The sequence below is a fragment of the Pezoporus wallicus genome, unplaced genomic scaffold (genome assembly GCF_028554395.1).
Source record: "Pezoporus wallicus isolate ANWC-B61680 ecotype Strahan unplaced genomic scaffold, APGP_CSIRO_Pwel_v1 contig_3952, whole genome shotgun sequence".
Classification (NCBI taxonomy): Eukaryota; Metazoa; Chordata; class Aves; order Psittaciformes; family Psittacidae; genus Pezoporus; species Pezoporus wallicus.
Genome location: NW_026635034.1, coordinates 4,442,473 through 4,456,407, shown reverse-complemented (window position 1 = coordinate 4,456,407; position 13,935 = coordinate 4,442,473). Strand labels below are relative to the sequence as shown.

The 13,935-nt window shown below is 54.8% G+C and overlaps 1 long non-coding RNA gene across 1 annotated transcript in view; it reads right to left on the bottom strand.

Moving 5' to 3' along the window:
- LOC130607450 (uncharacterized) overlaps positions 1 to 10,771 on the bottom strand; it is a 35,091-nt gene extending 24,320 nt beyond the window's left edge. Inside the window, exons 1-2 of the long non-coding RNA XR_008974270.1 lie at positions 10,302 to 10,771; positions 525 to 594 (exon numbers count right to left, since the gene is read on the bottom strand). This is a non-coding gene — a long non-coding RNA (uncharacterized LOC130607450). The remainder of the gene's footprint in view (positions 1 to 524; positions 595 to 10,301) is intronic.
- Positions 10,772 to 13,935: the final 3,164 nt, after the last annotated feature.

Here is a 13,935-nt window from a genome sequence, read left to right as displayed (position 1 = left end):
TTGCCTGTCCTGTCCATCAGACCTGACCTTGCTTGCACCCCAGCAAAGAGAAGCCCATCCTGACAGCCTGGGGGCTCCTCTGGTTCTTAAAAGCCAAAAAGCCCACCCAAAACATGAAACCACTCCCCCATCAGTGACCCCAAACTGCACAATTCAGACCCCCTTGTTGTGGTTGAAAGGCTCTCTCCCTTCCTACTGTCACAAGGTTGACACCCATCCTCTTTCTCTGCTCCAGGATGGTGTTTGCTGGCCACAGCTTCATTGGTGCCCAGCAAGGAAGCGCTGCTGGGCTCCAGGAAGCAGGTGGCTTTGCACTGACCTGCCTTGGCCACCTGCCTCCAGCTCCTTCCAGGCTCCCTGGATTGTCACTGCTGGCTTTCTGAAGCAGCAGCTAACAACTGGCCCTGCTCAAGAGCCTGGCTGGGAAATTTGGCTGCGGGAAGGGAAGCAGGGATCAGGTAAAAGAGGTGGTCTCCCATGCATGAGTTGGACTCGATCCTTCAGCAAGACTCCCAGGGACTCACCTCTCCTTGCCCAGGTGGAGACGTCCCAGCCCTTCCCAAGGCATCCCACTCCACGAACTCACAGTCATGTCTGATTAAGGAAAAGAGAATTTGTCTCAATTAGAAAGAGGCTCCCATATACATGAATGGACGTCAAGTAATTATCGCATGTCACTCACGGCTGGAAAAGAGACCTGAAATTTGGGGCCGTGTAAAGTCGCACACACAATTGCAAGTGAGTTACGGACCTTGGCATGCTTCAGAGCGTACCTTGTGCGAGTGCTTTCAAGCCCATCCCCGCAGCTGAAATACACCCAGGCATGTAAAATACACCCAACCATGTAAAATACCCCCAGTCATGTAAAATACACCCAGCCACATAAAATACAGCCAGACACGACCCCGTTCTCTAACAAGGAAATAAAGCCGAGCAGACCTGCGTTGCCAGAGCCCAGAGAGCAACACTGTCTCTTTAATTTTCTCCCTGGCTATCTCATCCTTTACACAAACTCTTTCCTCCCCGTGGCTTCTTCCAGCCTGGTGGGCAAAGTGGGAAAACATCATTAGGGAGGAAAAATAATTTAGTTTGTTAATCAGTATCCAGTGGTGGGAAACAAGAAAGACAGAGAGCAGGGCTGGCGGTTAGGGCTTAGGAAGGGCCAGCACAAAGCCCACCATTCATGACATCTGGGGCTGGGATTCTCATTGAATTAAACAGACACAAAGAGCAGAGGCATTTCATGCTCTCTTCACAAGAATTATCATATCTCCCTGGCACTAGGAAACCTTCAGCACAGGAGAGGGGGAGAGAGAGAGAGACAGAGGGGAAAGCGGGCAGGCTGGGTAGAAATATGGGGCAGGGTAGAAGAGGCTTTGTTCCAGGGTTGGATTTATGGATGGGATGCAGCGCGTTGCTTTGCGGGGAGAGACAAGGCCCTGGCGCGCTGGGTCTAATAAGAATCAGCAAATGTGAAACAGGGGGCCCCTGTGTACCATGAAGCAGGGAAACCCGCATGTGACAAGCCAACAGAATAACCGCTCGCATCTCAGGGCTGTGAAAGGATGCTGACGTTCCTACGAGATGTGTCGTCTTGTGTGTGTGTCAGCGAGGAGGGGGGAGAAGGGGAGCGCCGAGGAGTATAAACAAGAGACCAGGCAGCATCGTTCAGTCATGAAAATTAATTAGCTAATGTGCAAACCATGGCTGCCTCTTCCCACTGCCCTGCAAGCGTTCCTCATAAAGCCATGGTGTGTGCGGAGCCTGTGACCGGGAATGACAGGGGCAGATTAGGCAGCTCCTTGGGACACAAGAAACCCACAGCCTGTGCAAAAAAAAAAGTGAGGAGGGGACATTCAGGGTCCTTGGGGAACAGGCAGAGCCCAGGGACCAGGAGAAGTTACAACGGGAGAGACCAGGCACCAAGCTGAGACCAGGCATCCTATTGCTGCAGCAGCATAAATTGGGGTGGATCTCAAAACCTACCTATTAACAGGGTCTGGTGGACAGCAAAATCATGTAGGGTTTAGACCACGAGCTCTCTGGGATCAGACCTGTCATGTCCTGCAGGCTCACACCACGAAGGCCCTTCCTACTTAATCTCTGGGCATCACCAGAGGATCTGCTTTAAATACTAATTGCTCCATGACCAAGACCTGTGAGCTGCTGGGACCTTCCCCACAGCATTACCTGTGGGAAGAGGGGACAGATCTCTGACCTCACATCCCCAGGGCAATTTGACCTCGTGTACCAGTGCCACAAGCGGATATTCATACCCGGTGAAGCTGAGAAACTCCTGACCAAACTCTATGTGGCCCATCCCCAAGCTTTCAGATCCCACTACAGTATCATGCTTATTCTTTGCTGGGAACAACCACGGGAGAATGAGGGCACATGCAGCAATTACCCAGGGAAAAAGGGAATGAGGAGATGCAGAAAGAGCTTGGTAGGGAGAAAAATAAAGGGAGAGAAGCCTCTTCGACATGGGATGTGCGTGGTGAAAAAGGAACGTGCTGGAAACAAAGGGATGCAAGGAGAGAGGAGAGGCTGGGATGGGCATCTTGGTAGACATGTAGGTAAAAGTTGAAAAGGAAGCACTAATTAGCACCCAGACCATCACTTTCCATTAATAGCTTGTCACCATTTCCTTGATGTTGCTGAGAGCAGGAAAGTTGGTATGTGTGATGCTTACCTGTCTCTATCTCATTAACAGAAGTCAGGGTGAGAACAGATGTTTATTGCCTGCATCCAGATAGACAGGCCCTCTGCTGAACCGAGATGCAGGAGAGAGGGGGAAAGTTATGAAAAGGATGCTTGTGAAACACAAGGCCATACCCACACAATGGAAACCCAAACATAGGACACTTAGATACAATGCAGGAACAGCCCCAGGCAGGTATGAGTCTCCAGGAGTCCACAAGGCAAAACCACTAGGTCAAATCATTATAACCCAGGACAAATACACTACTGGCTGGAGGGAAATGCTCCGGTATCAGCACAAGGTATGTGCAAGGGCCCATGACTGCATTAAACCCAGGAAAGTAAAACAAAAGACTGTTTAATTCCCCAGGCAAATTTGCTGAACCAGAGCCCACTCTGCTAGAAAACACACAGCCAAATGCCTTGTTGAAAGTCGAATGGAGAAACCCCCCCAGTCAACAAGGGAAAAAGAAAGCCACAAAAAGCCATTTCAAGCAAAGATGAAACTGCATCGCACACAACCACCTCCAGAGTAATTCTTCCAGCAGTTAAAAAAACAGAGATTAGATATCCCATGTAATAAACAAAGGCCTCTCCTTTCCATACAACATGTGCAACAGCTCCTGTTAGCGACACTGGCAAGAGTCAGTGTGCAAGGCAAGGCAAGGATGCCAGTCAGCAAGCATCTATGAGCTCGTAGCACACATCTGCTGGTGCGTGTGCACATTTCTAGGGACCCCCTTGCTTCCACAAGCACACAAATTCACTACTCAAGCCTCAGGTTCCTCAAGAGCAGGAGCCCAAATCTCCCAAGGAGTGAACAAGGCAAAGCCAAAGGCAAAGAAAACATCAAGGCTGGGGCTGAAGGAACAAAGGCTTCCCCCTCTCATCTTGGAGACATCTTCTTGGCCATTTAGCTCAGAACAAGTGTAGGCTCTGTTGACTTCCCCATCTATTCAAACAAGCACTGTCAATAGTCTGATAGGTCTTTTCTGCTCTACGGCTTCCCTACCCCTGTATTTGCCGTCCGCGACCAACACAGTTAATGCCACATGCAGAAATACTGCCCTGAAGAGCCCTCATTTAGGTTGCGTGGTCAAGCACTTCAAAGTTAGGAAGTGTCCAATTTATGGCTGTCCGTGCAACCTTAATTCCACCTCCATGTGCAGCCACCCTGCCCGGGGAAAAGAGGGAGCGAGCTAAAAATAGGCTGTGACTGTGTCATTACAGCCTCGTAAGGGCAGGGAGAAGCAGAATTCACATCTCATGGCCAAGCTGAAAGCGGGTGCCCCCCGACTTGCCAAGTGCTTGCTTTGGTGCCTTCAGAGCCATGTTCATTTTTAATATACAGAAATCACGTGCGTTCTAAACATACAGAAAAATGCATTATTTATAGCTAATAAATAATAGATTGTTTATATAAGCAAAAAGAAAAACAATTGTAGGCAAGTGTAACAAAATTCCCCTCCTTCCACCCTGCACCCATCCCTGCCTTCGTCCTGCATGGGTACAGTGATTTCAAGCCCTGAGTCTCGGCACAGATTTCTGCCACTATGAAATCCAGGACTAATGTTATCTGGCAGCGGCAGAAGGCTGCTCTCCTGGGGCTGGCGGGGAAGGGGGACCTCTGGGGCTGGCAGTGCCCAGGCACTCACACCCCCCTACGCCTGTTCCTTCCAACGCCAGGACCCGGAGGAGTTTTCTCCCAGGAGATGGGGCCGTGCTGGAAGAATAGTGAAAGGGAGTCATGGAGTTGGCTGTAAGTGTCCTCCCACCTTCCCTGGCTGGTCCAGAGCTCTGCAATCCAGTGGTGGGAGTCCAGGGCTTCACCCTGCTCATGGTTTGCTATTATTATTCCAGGGAAACAATAAATTCCAATTTTTTCTTTCTTTCCCCCCCAAGAGGCAAGCGAAAGGAAATCACGATTCCGAACAATTCATAATTCAGCTAAACCTGAAAGGAATTTAAGGGACAAAGAATAGGCATTTCTCGAGCTGAAGAGCTTCCCCCGGCCGAATTTCAAGGGCCCGCAGCAAACAATGGGAGTGTCAGAGGTGCTCCAAAGGGAAAAAAAGTTCAAGAATCTTTACAATAAAAAGTGTTAGGCAACACAGAGGTCAAAGCCAGCTCCTCCTATAATAAATAGCACGACTACCCTACATTAACTATAGGAGACATTTTAATGCAGTGCCTCGGCTTCGTGCTAATTATACTTTTTTCACCATATTTTGAACCTAAGGAAAAAAATGTCATCAGTTAATTATAACGGATGAGGGAGTGTGAAGACTTCCTCAATAAATAATGCCTTGATATCTCATATCCAACAAGCTGCGTGCTCTGCTCTGAAGGTGCCCAGAAATATGTCCTCTCAGGAAATATGTCAAGAAATGATGGTCCCATAAGCTGGCTTTGTTTCCAAGCCTTGATTTTCGGCCCAATAATTAAGTGGTTTTTATGGATTGGGGAGAGTAAAGGTCGTGGGACTGCTGGAATGGCGCCAGACAGAGTCAATGTTGAAAAATAAATAAATCCCTAAATCAAAACGAGATACAAGAGACCTCAGCAAATGCCCCCCACGGCTGCACAACCGAGCACACAGAAGCGATTCAGTTTCTGGACCCAGGTCCCATCCTTCCTTCTCTCTCAGCATCTCCACGGGAGCCTGGCACGGACATAAAGAGCCTGGTTTGAATGAAACCAAGACACTGCAGCCAGCCGGGAGCCAGCCGCCACCATCCACCTGCTTTGAGAAGAGACCCCATCTTCCTGCTGCCATGCCACCCTGGGCTCAACCCCCCATTGCACCCCACTGAGGCTGGTGGGTGCCTGGGTCGTTATGTAGGTTCCTCAACTAAACCATCTTTCTTTCAGCTCCCTTCCCCACCCAGCACCCCTCACTTCCCCCTCTGAAGAGCCGGGATTTGGCGTGGGAAAGATGTCTTTGGGCTTTTCACAAATCCAGTATCCCCTTGAACCAAAACCAATTAGCCTGGCCCAAGGTCCTGCCATTGAAGGACTGTCCCTTCTTTTCAGACCCCCGCGGGCTCAATTGCTCTAAGGAGCCTGGATGTGAATGAGCAAAGCCCACTTAAAGTGGTACTTAAGGCCAGACCAGGGTGAAGGAGAAGAGAAAGCCTCTATAGGAACAGCAAGCCGAGTTTCCAAGAGACAGCTAACTGCCGGAGATTGTGTTCTTTTGCTCCCTTCCATTTTCTTTCTTTTACCCCCACTCCTGAGCTTTCTAGGCAAACGCTCCAAACCAAACCCGAGCCCCTGAATAAATATCAGACAGCACCTGAAAACCTGAAAGCCAGAGCCTGTCCCGACTCCTTGTGGATGCCGAGAGCCCGGCGGCAGGCAGCGTGATGCCTCAGCTTCATACTGGCACAAGCTCTGGTCCGGAACATGTGTGCCCAGAGGGATGGAGAGAAGGAGGGTGAGCAGCCTGAGATGATGCTTTTCCAGTTGGGATCTTGGCAAATGCCTTCTTGGGCTCACGGGCATGAAACACTGAGATTCCCAACCTAGAAAAGGCAATTCCTGGCACCATGTGGTGAGGAAGCCAATGGGGTGGCCACGCAGCCATCTTATGCTCGCAGCCCTTGAGGCCTTCCAGAATCTTATGAAGACCAAGGAGCCTTGATGTGGCAGCAACAGAGGCCCCTTAGTTACACATGGCACCCACAGCATGAATGGCATGCATGCATGGCCATGTGCCAAGCACCAGCACCTTGGCATTTGCAGTTAGGAGAAACACCATCACCTGCATTGGTGCCAAATTGGCACCTTCCCTCCACCCAGACATGAGAAAGCATGTTTCCAGCACCTCCCCAGTGCACAGGCAGCACCCATCCACAGACACAGCTGGGATGGATGCTCCAAGCCTCTGAGCTCTACCCCTTCTCTGGCAGCACAGACAAAACCAGGGCAGAGCAGCAGGTAAAGGGAGGCACCATGTGCCTTCAGCAAGGATGTGGGGAGGGAGTGGGCGCCAAGACAGACAAAAGAAATGGTCAAGCATTGAACCTTCCATTGCCAAGTGATTCCACAAAAATGCCCATTGATAGGATTTATCCATAACCGAGAAAGAGGGCTCATCCTGAGGTGGCTCCTTTGAATGGCAGGGACTGAACAGACCCTTCTTCACCTACCCCTGTGCCCAGGAGGGTTTGGCTTCCCAGGTATCTGGTACAAACCCGCCTTCACCTTGTGCCTCAAGCCCAACCCACTGCGTGGTGGCCAATTTTTAGGAAAAGATGGGAAATAATGAATTGGAGCACACTATGTCCCAGGGCAACATTTCCCTGGGGTGAACCCACAAATGATGTTTTCCATTTACCCCTCCAATGGCACACACCGATTCTTCTGTTTCTGGCTCCCTCTGCCCATCCCCAGCTCCGCCTGAAGAACAAAGACAGCACGTCCCAGCTCCAGAAACCTCACCCATGCCTGGCCTACGCTGCATCCTATCACTCTGCTGGGAGTCCCACCGAGAAGAGAAAGCCTCTGGAAAGGGTTGGGAATGCCGTGACCTGGGCTTTCCTCCCAGCACAGCCAAAAATTATGCCTTCCCTTCTGGGTTTGGGCTGTTCAGGAAGAAAGAGCAATCTGAAGCCAACAACTGCACAAACAGGGCAAAGAGCTAAGCCACAAAGGGACCCGTGTGCAGCCAAAATCCATCCTTGGCCCAAAGATGGACTGTTGGGAACCTTCCTTTCACCACCACACTTAAAAGACAGAAAGCAGAGACCGGGCAATGGGCTGCCAGGGATCCTCCAACAGCAGGTACTTCACACGTAGGGATTTACTGGGGGGCTTTATCCACTTCCTCACCCCCCACCCATGTGCATGCGAGCTGGGGACACTCGTACCACAGTCACCTATCACTCACTGCCACCTCCCTTGTTAATGGAGGGGGGGGTCACCTTCAGCCTCCAACACTGTGGGTTCACACCAACAGTGGGGGTGAAAATGAAGAATTTAAGTGCCCATAAAAATCCAACCGATGTTCCTCTCTCCTGGAAATTAAGGCCAAATGGCCCAGTCCCTGCCTCAGCCCCCTTCGGGGGGATCTGCTCGAGGCTTAGTGGACCAGAAACGGGCTGAAAAAACACCTGAAAAATGGGCTCAGAACAGGCGATTTGGGGCAGATAAAAAATGGAGAGGAGTCAAGGGTGGCTCCTGAGCAGCTGATGGAACAGCAAGGTGAAAGAGCTTGCATGGATCCTTTGTAAGAGTTCACATGTAGACACGGATTTCCACACTTCCATTTTATTTCATGAAATTATATATCTATGTATTTATACACACACACACAAAGACATTTATTATGTGTGTGTGTGGGTTGGGGTTTTTTTCCCCTCGGATCCTCTTTTGATATTTTCACCTTTTGCAATTACAGAAGGCAGGGACAGAAATACCTCCTGGGTTGTGCCAGTGCAGAAACACTCCCACCAAACAGATTGTCTCTAACACGCTGGTCGAATGATTCCTCCTGAATTATATTCATTAGGAATTTGAATGTTTCTTTCCTCCATCCCCCATCAAATCATTACTCCGGAATAAATGCATTCATCAACCACCTTGCTCAGTTCCCCCCCTGCTTTGTTCAGTCGAGTTTTAAAGCATCTCCACTGAAACCGTTTGCACCTGACTCGATGCTAACGCATGGAAGGGGAAAGGGAGGGGGGGAATAAATAGGAGAAGAATTGAAGTGCCACTCACAATATGGTGGAAATAACTGGGAAATTATCCCTTAAAAATAAGCGACATAATTAAGAAGGGAAAGGGCTACATTGCCTCCTCCCCACCTCCGATCTCTTCCACAATTTCTGGGATTGCATAGAGCATACATATTCCAGATGGGCTGGAGAGAAGGAGGTTGGTTCTTAATGACACGTCTTTCGCTGCCTTTGGAATGAATGATTCATTCGGATCTCGCCGAGACTCGGTGCCACAGTTGAGCTACATTTCTAGAAAATCCGTATCTTTAATTCTGGCGCTGCGTGTGGGACCCAGCAAATCATGGAATTACTGCTGTAACTTCGGATTAGTAACGCTTTCTAAATGATAGTCTAATTCCAGGCCTTCATGCTTTTCAGCGTTCACACTCACACAGCCTTTTCCCTGGGAGGCTTCCTGCGGAATTAGTGCTGGCGTCTTCCTCTTTCTCTGCCCTTTTTAATTTCTCCAATGACTTCTCATTAGAATATATAATAACAACAGCTCCTCAGAACTTTTCTTTCGCCCGGTATAGCCCAATTCAGGCTGAGATCCTTTTTCCTTACTGTGGTTATGGCGGTGCTTTGCTGGCCCTGGAAGGGTGCACAGGCATGTTTAGCTTGGCGGGCCTACGTGGCATCTGACGCCATTCCCCCGTGCAAGGGAAGGTGGAAAACCTGTCTTGGAGGGGCACGGGGCTCCCATCTCTCATTGTGGGTGTGGGTAGCTCACCCCTAAGGTGCTACCCTCATTCCTCAGCAGGGAATGCCCAGCTGCAGGGAAAAGGCTGGGGCAGGGAACCCGCAACCCACTTCTAGAGCAGTGGGAGCACGGCACCGTCTCTCCCATCCCTCCCCATCTCCCGCAGCATCTCCTGGGGGGCAGAGAGCCTGCAAACACCCCACTCCAGACCCAGACACGGGAAGCTTTTCCTCTGCCGCTGTCACGGCCCCGTGTGAGTTCGTGGCAACGCAGGGATGATCTCTGCGGGATGGAACCGCCACCGCCGGGCGAGGGGCCGGCGGCGGTGCCCCACGGGCTGTCCCGGGGTGCCGGGGGGCCCGGGAAGCACGGCCACGGCCACGGGCGCTCGCCCCACGCCAGCGGGGAAACGTGCGGGGAGGCTGGCGGCGAGCGCGGTGCTTTGTGTCGCCATGGGAACGGAATGCAGATGTGCCAATTGCTTTTTTTCCCCCTTTCTTTTCTTTCTTTCTTTCTTTCCTTCCTTTCTGTCTTCCTTTTTCTTTTCTTTTTTAATATTTGCCACACATTGCAATACATTTTCTATCTTAACTTCTGGGGCTTGCAGCGGAGGGTGAAAGAAAGCTTTGTGCCTTGCCAACCGCTCGGCTTCCAAAAGAAGCCCCCAGCCGGGCGCCTGGATTCCAGAGGGGTGCACCCAGCAGCGGGACCCTTGCCCTTGCATCCCTCTCTCCGAAGAGCATCCACTTCTCCCTCCCAGCTACGGACAAAAGCAAGAGCCACCGCATAGGGAAAGTGATCACATTATCACCAACTTGACCTTCCGCAGGGAGGCCGGGATCAAACCCGAAGCCGAAAACAAGAGAGAGGAATGGAGAGAGGAGAGAAGGGGAAACATCAAAAAAAACGGGGGGAGGTCGAGATCTGGAACGGGAGGGTGATTTATTTTGGGAAGGCTCTCGCTCCCTCCGTCCTCCCCGAGCCGCGCACCCTGCAGCCAAGGAGCGCATTCGAGGTGTATTTAAGCCCGGGTTAACCCCCGGGTTTCTCTGGCTGTGAAAGCATCCGCGCAGGACTCGCCTCCCCTCTCCCTGTCCCCGGCCCTCCCGCCCGCGGAGCCCCCGGCTGCCGCTGCCCGGAGCGGCCCGACGGGGCGGGCGCGGAGCCGTAGCCCTTACCTGGAGCCCCACGGGCGGTGGGTCGGGCCGTCTCTGCTCCGCCGGTCCCGGTGCGGCCGCTTCCCCCGGGCGAGCAGGTCTGGAAGTCATTTCTACTTTCGGTTATCTAGCTTTATGATGGCTCCACAACACTCATACAGCTAGATAACCAAAGACAGAAACATCCCTCCGTCGGGGATGCCGGCCATCCGTCCGTCCATCCGTCCGTCCGCTCCAGGGTGCGGGCACGGCCGGGGCAGGGCGGCCGGGGGCTGCCACCGGGAACCACACACACACACAGAGAAAACGGGGAGGGGGGAAAATAAGAGAAAAAAACGATAAATGGGAGCGGAGAGGACGAGCCGGGGCAGACCCGCGGCACCGCCGGCTGCGGGGCCGGCTGCGGAGAGCCGGGCCGGGCCGTGCGGGGCTGAGCCGGGCGGTGCGGGGCTGGGCTGAGCCGAGCCAAGCCGTGCCAAGCCCGCCCCGGTACCGGCCCGGGCGAGCGGCGCCCGCGCTCCCGCCCCGCTGCCCAACTTCTACTCCCCTCGCATGGTAATCGCCCCCTTTGGGAAGTGACGTCACGCCGCGCACAGCCAATCCTCGACCCTACATTTAAATCAGCGCCCCCTTTCCCGCGCTTTCCAGCCAGCCCCGGCCCGATCGGGATTGCGGTGGGTCGCGCCGCGGCTGGACGGGGCGGGCCGGCACCGTACGGCTCGGGACCGGTCCTCCCCCCGCCGTGCCTCCCCTCCCGGCCTGCGCCGAAGGGGCTGAGCCGCGGGGCGCTCTGCCTGCCCCCTCCCTGCCCCGCCGTGCCCCCGGCAGCTCCGCTGGGCCGGCAGCTATGGGGAGAGGCGGCAGCAGCCCCGCACGGCCCGGCGCGGGGACCCACCTGCAGTAACTTCGCTCTGCCTATCCTCGAGGCTCCCCTCTGCCTTTGCCCTCTCCCCTCTCTCCCTTTCCACGGCCTTTCCTTTTTCTCCTCTTTTTCCCTTTCCGTCCATTTTCCTTCCCTTTTCCCGTCCCCTTTCCTTCAGCCTTTCCCCGCCCCCCCTCCCATCGATAACCCCCCCCACTCACCGCACCCCTCTCACACCTTCTCCTCCCCCAGCAGCGCCCGCCCCGTCCGGCCTCTGCACCGGGGCACCCTCCAGGCCCCTTTCCCCACAGACAGACGCGGGGCCCGTCCGTCCCGAGCCGTACTCGGGGGCTGGGGACGCGCCGCGATCCTGCACCGATCCTCTCTGCTGCCCTTTCCCTCCTTGTTTTAATTATTTTCCCTCCAGGTTCTGCTATTTCCCGTACAGTTTCTTAACGCCATATGCGTGTAGGGGCTAACCCGGTATGTACAAACACTAACAACGATAATAATAACGAAATGCCAGGAGGTGACCGTGATTATCTGGGGTCCTTCCTGACTTATTCCTCACTAGAAAGAAAATATAAATAACAAAAATAAGAGCTATAACCCCTCGCTGGTTCTAAGCATCGCCTTCCTTTAAACCCGAGGCGAGGAGAAAACGTGACCGGTTGCAAAACGAGGGATCCGCGAAACGAAGCGATCGCGGCGGGAGCAGCTGCGGCGGAGCGCAGCCCTCCGGTCCCGCCGGCTCCCGGCGAGCTTCGCTCGGGTTATTTATTTCTTTCTCTCCTCGCCTCCCCCTCCCGCCGTATCCTTAGAGGAAAAATTAGAAATGGAATAAATAAAATCTACCGGCTCAATCAGGCTGAAAGCTGCAGGACCAGCGCTGCCAGCCCCGCTGCTCCCGCCGCCCGGGCGAGCCCGGCCGCTGCCCCGCTCCCGGGAACCGCTGCTTCCCTGCCGCCTCCTGCCTAACGAGAAACGGGCCTAGGGGTGCCCCTGCCGCCCCGACGGGGCTGGGGAAGGTAGGGAGAAATCTGTGCTCCGTTCCCAGCCCCGTGGTGCCTTGCTCGGGAGCGCGCTTGGCAGGGGGTTATTTTAATCTGCCCCGGAAAAAGGAGGATAAAAAAAACCTGCCACGGGTCGGATTCCTTCATTTGCTGGCCCTGGATTTTCTCCTAATTTCTCGCTGTCGTTATTGGGGTGATCGCTGCCCGTAAGCTCCCGGCCGGGCAGGAGAAGGCGCCCGCTCTCCCCACCGCCTCCCCGGGGCAGCCCAAGGGTGCGTGGCCGGCGGGGCCGAGCGGACATGGAGGATTCGCCTGGGCTACGGCCCGGCCTCAGCTTCCCCCCACCGGGGGAGGCCCCGTTACTCACCGGGGGGAGCAGCGTGGGGCACGGCCGGCAGCTTCCCCCTCTCCCGGGGCCACTCCGGCGGCGACTCGGCCCCGCCGTCCCTGCGACAGCAGCGGAAGGGCCCAGGCGGGCAGAGCCAGCCCCGCCGAGCAGCAGCTCTGCCCGGCTGCCGCCGTGCGAGGTCTGCTGCCCGCAGCACCGAGCCCCCGGCCGCCGTGCTGCTCGGGTGAGGATGCTGCGGGTGAAGTACCACATCTCGCCGGGCTGCTCGTGGCTGGGATCCCGCCTCTCTGCTGCTCAGAGGAGGCGTTTTTCTTGGCAGAAATGGACATAATATTGTCTTTTTTCCCCTGCTCCTTTTCAGCAAAGCCTTGCTCTGCTCGGAGCCCTTGCCCCAACCCGCTCGGTGCAGCAGAGCCCCCCGCACCTGGGAGAAAATCTCACCTTGTTCTTGGGGTATTTTTTTAGGCTTTGTGGGTTGGGTTTTTTTTGGTTAATTTTTTTTTTGGGGGGGGGGGTGGTGGGGTTGGTGGGATTATTTTTAATCATATTTTAGGCGCAATTTGTGCAGGATACGTACAAAATGGCTCCTTGGCACAGCGCAGAGCACCAGCGAGCAGCCCGGGGAGGGATTGGCGGGGGCTGCCCGGGCTCCGGAGGCGTCGCATGAGGGACACGTCCTTCCTCTGCACGAACCCATGAGATTAAACGACCCGCGGCTGCGGGCGGCCCGACGGGACGGGGAGGGGCGGCGGTGCCGGCGCTGCTCTGGCCATGGTGCTGCACCTGCTCCGGCGCTACCGCGGAACATCCGCGCCCACCCGCGGGTGGCCGGGCCTCTGCTTCCCGTGTCCTCACTGGGTGAAGCGGAGCCGGCCGCACCTCGGCGAGCCCCGGGGCCCCGCGGCCGCCCGGTCATCGGGCAGACCCGGGATTATTTAACGTGATCGCCCAGTACCGAGTCCGCTGCCTTCCCCTCTTCTACGTCCTGCGCGTCTGACGTCACTTTTCTTTAATTAGGAGAAGTTATTTTTAGCCAACCTGGAGTAACCCCCGCGCCTCCCCACAGCTTCTCTTAATTGTGGCTGTGCGTGTTCTGGGGGGTTGCGGGTGTGGGGTTGGGGTTATTTTGCTTTTCCTCACGCAAAATCGGGGCTTCGCACAGAAGCGGCAGCTCCCGACGGGCGTGAAGGAAACGCGTCGCTTTGTTTAGCAATTAAAAGCCGCCTCTGAGCAAGCCCCGGCGCTGAAAAGGCAAAGCGGCGGCGGCCCGGCCCCCGCTGCTCTTTTTTCTCGCCGGCCGTCGGGGGCCGGGACCCAGGCGGGGCCGGTCCCGGAGCGTCCCGGCTCGGCGGGGACAGGGGCTGCTCGGCCGGGACAGGGGTGGAGGCACGTCGAGGGGATCCAGTCAAGTGCAGAGTTTCGGGCCACCTG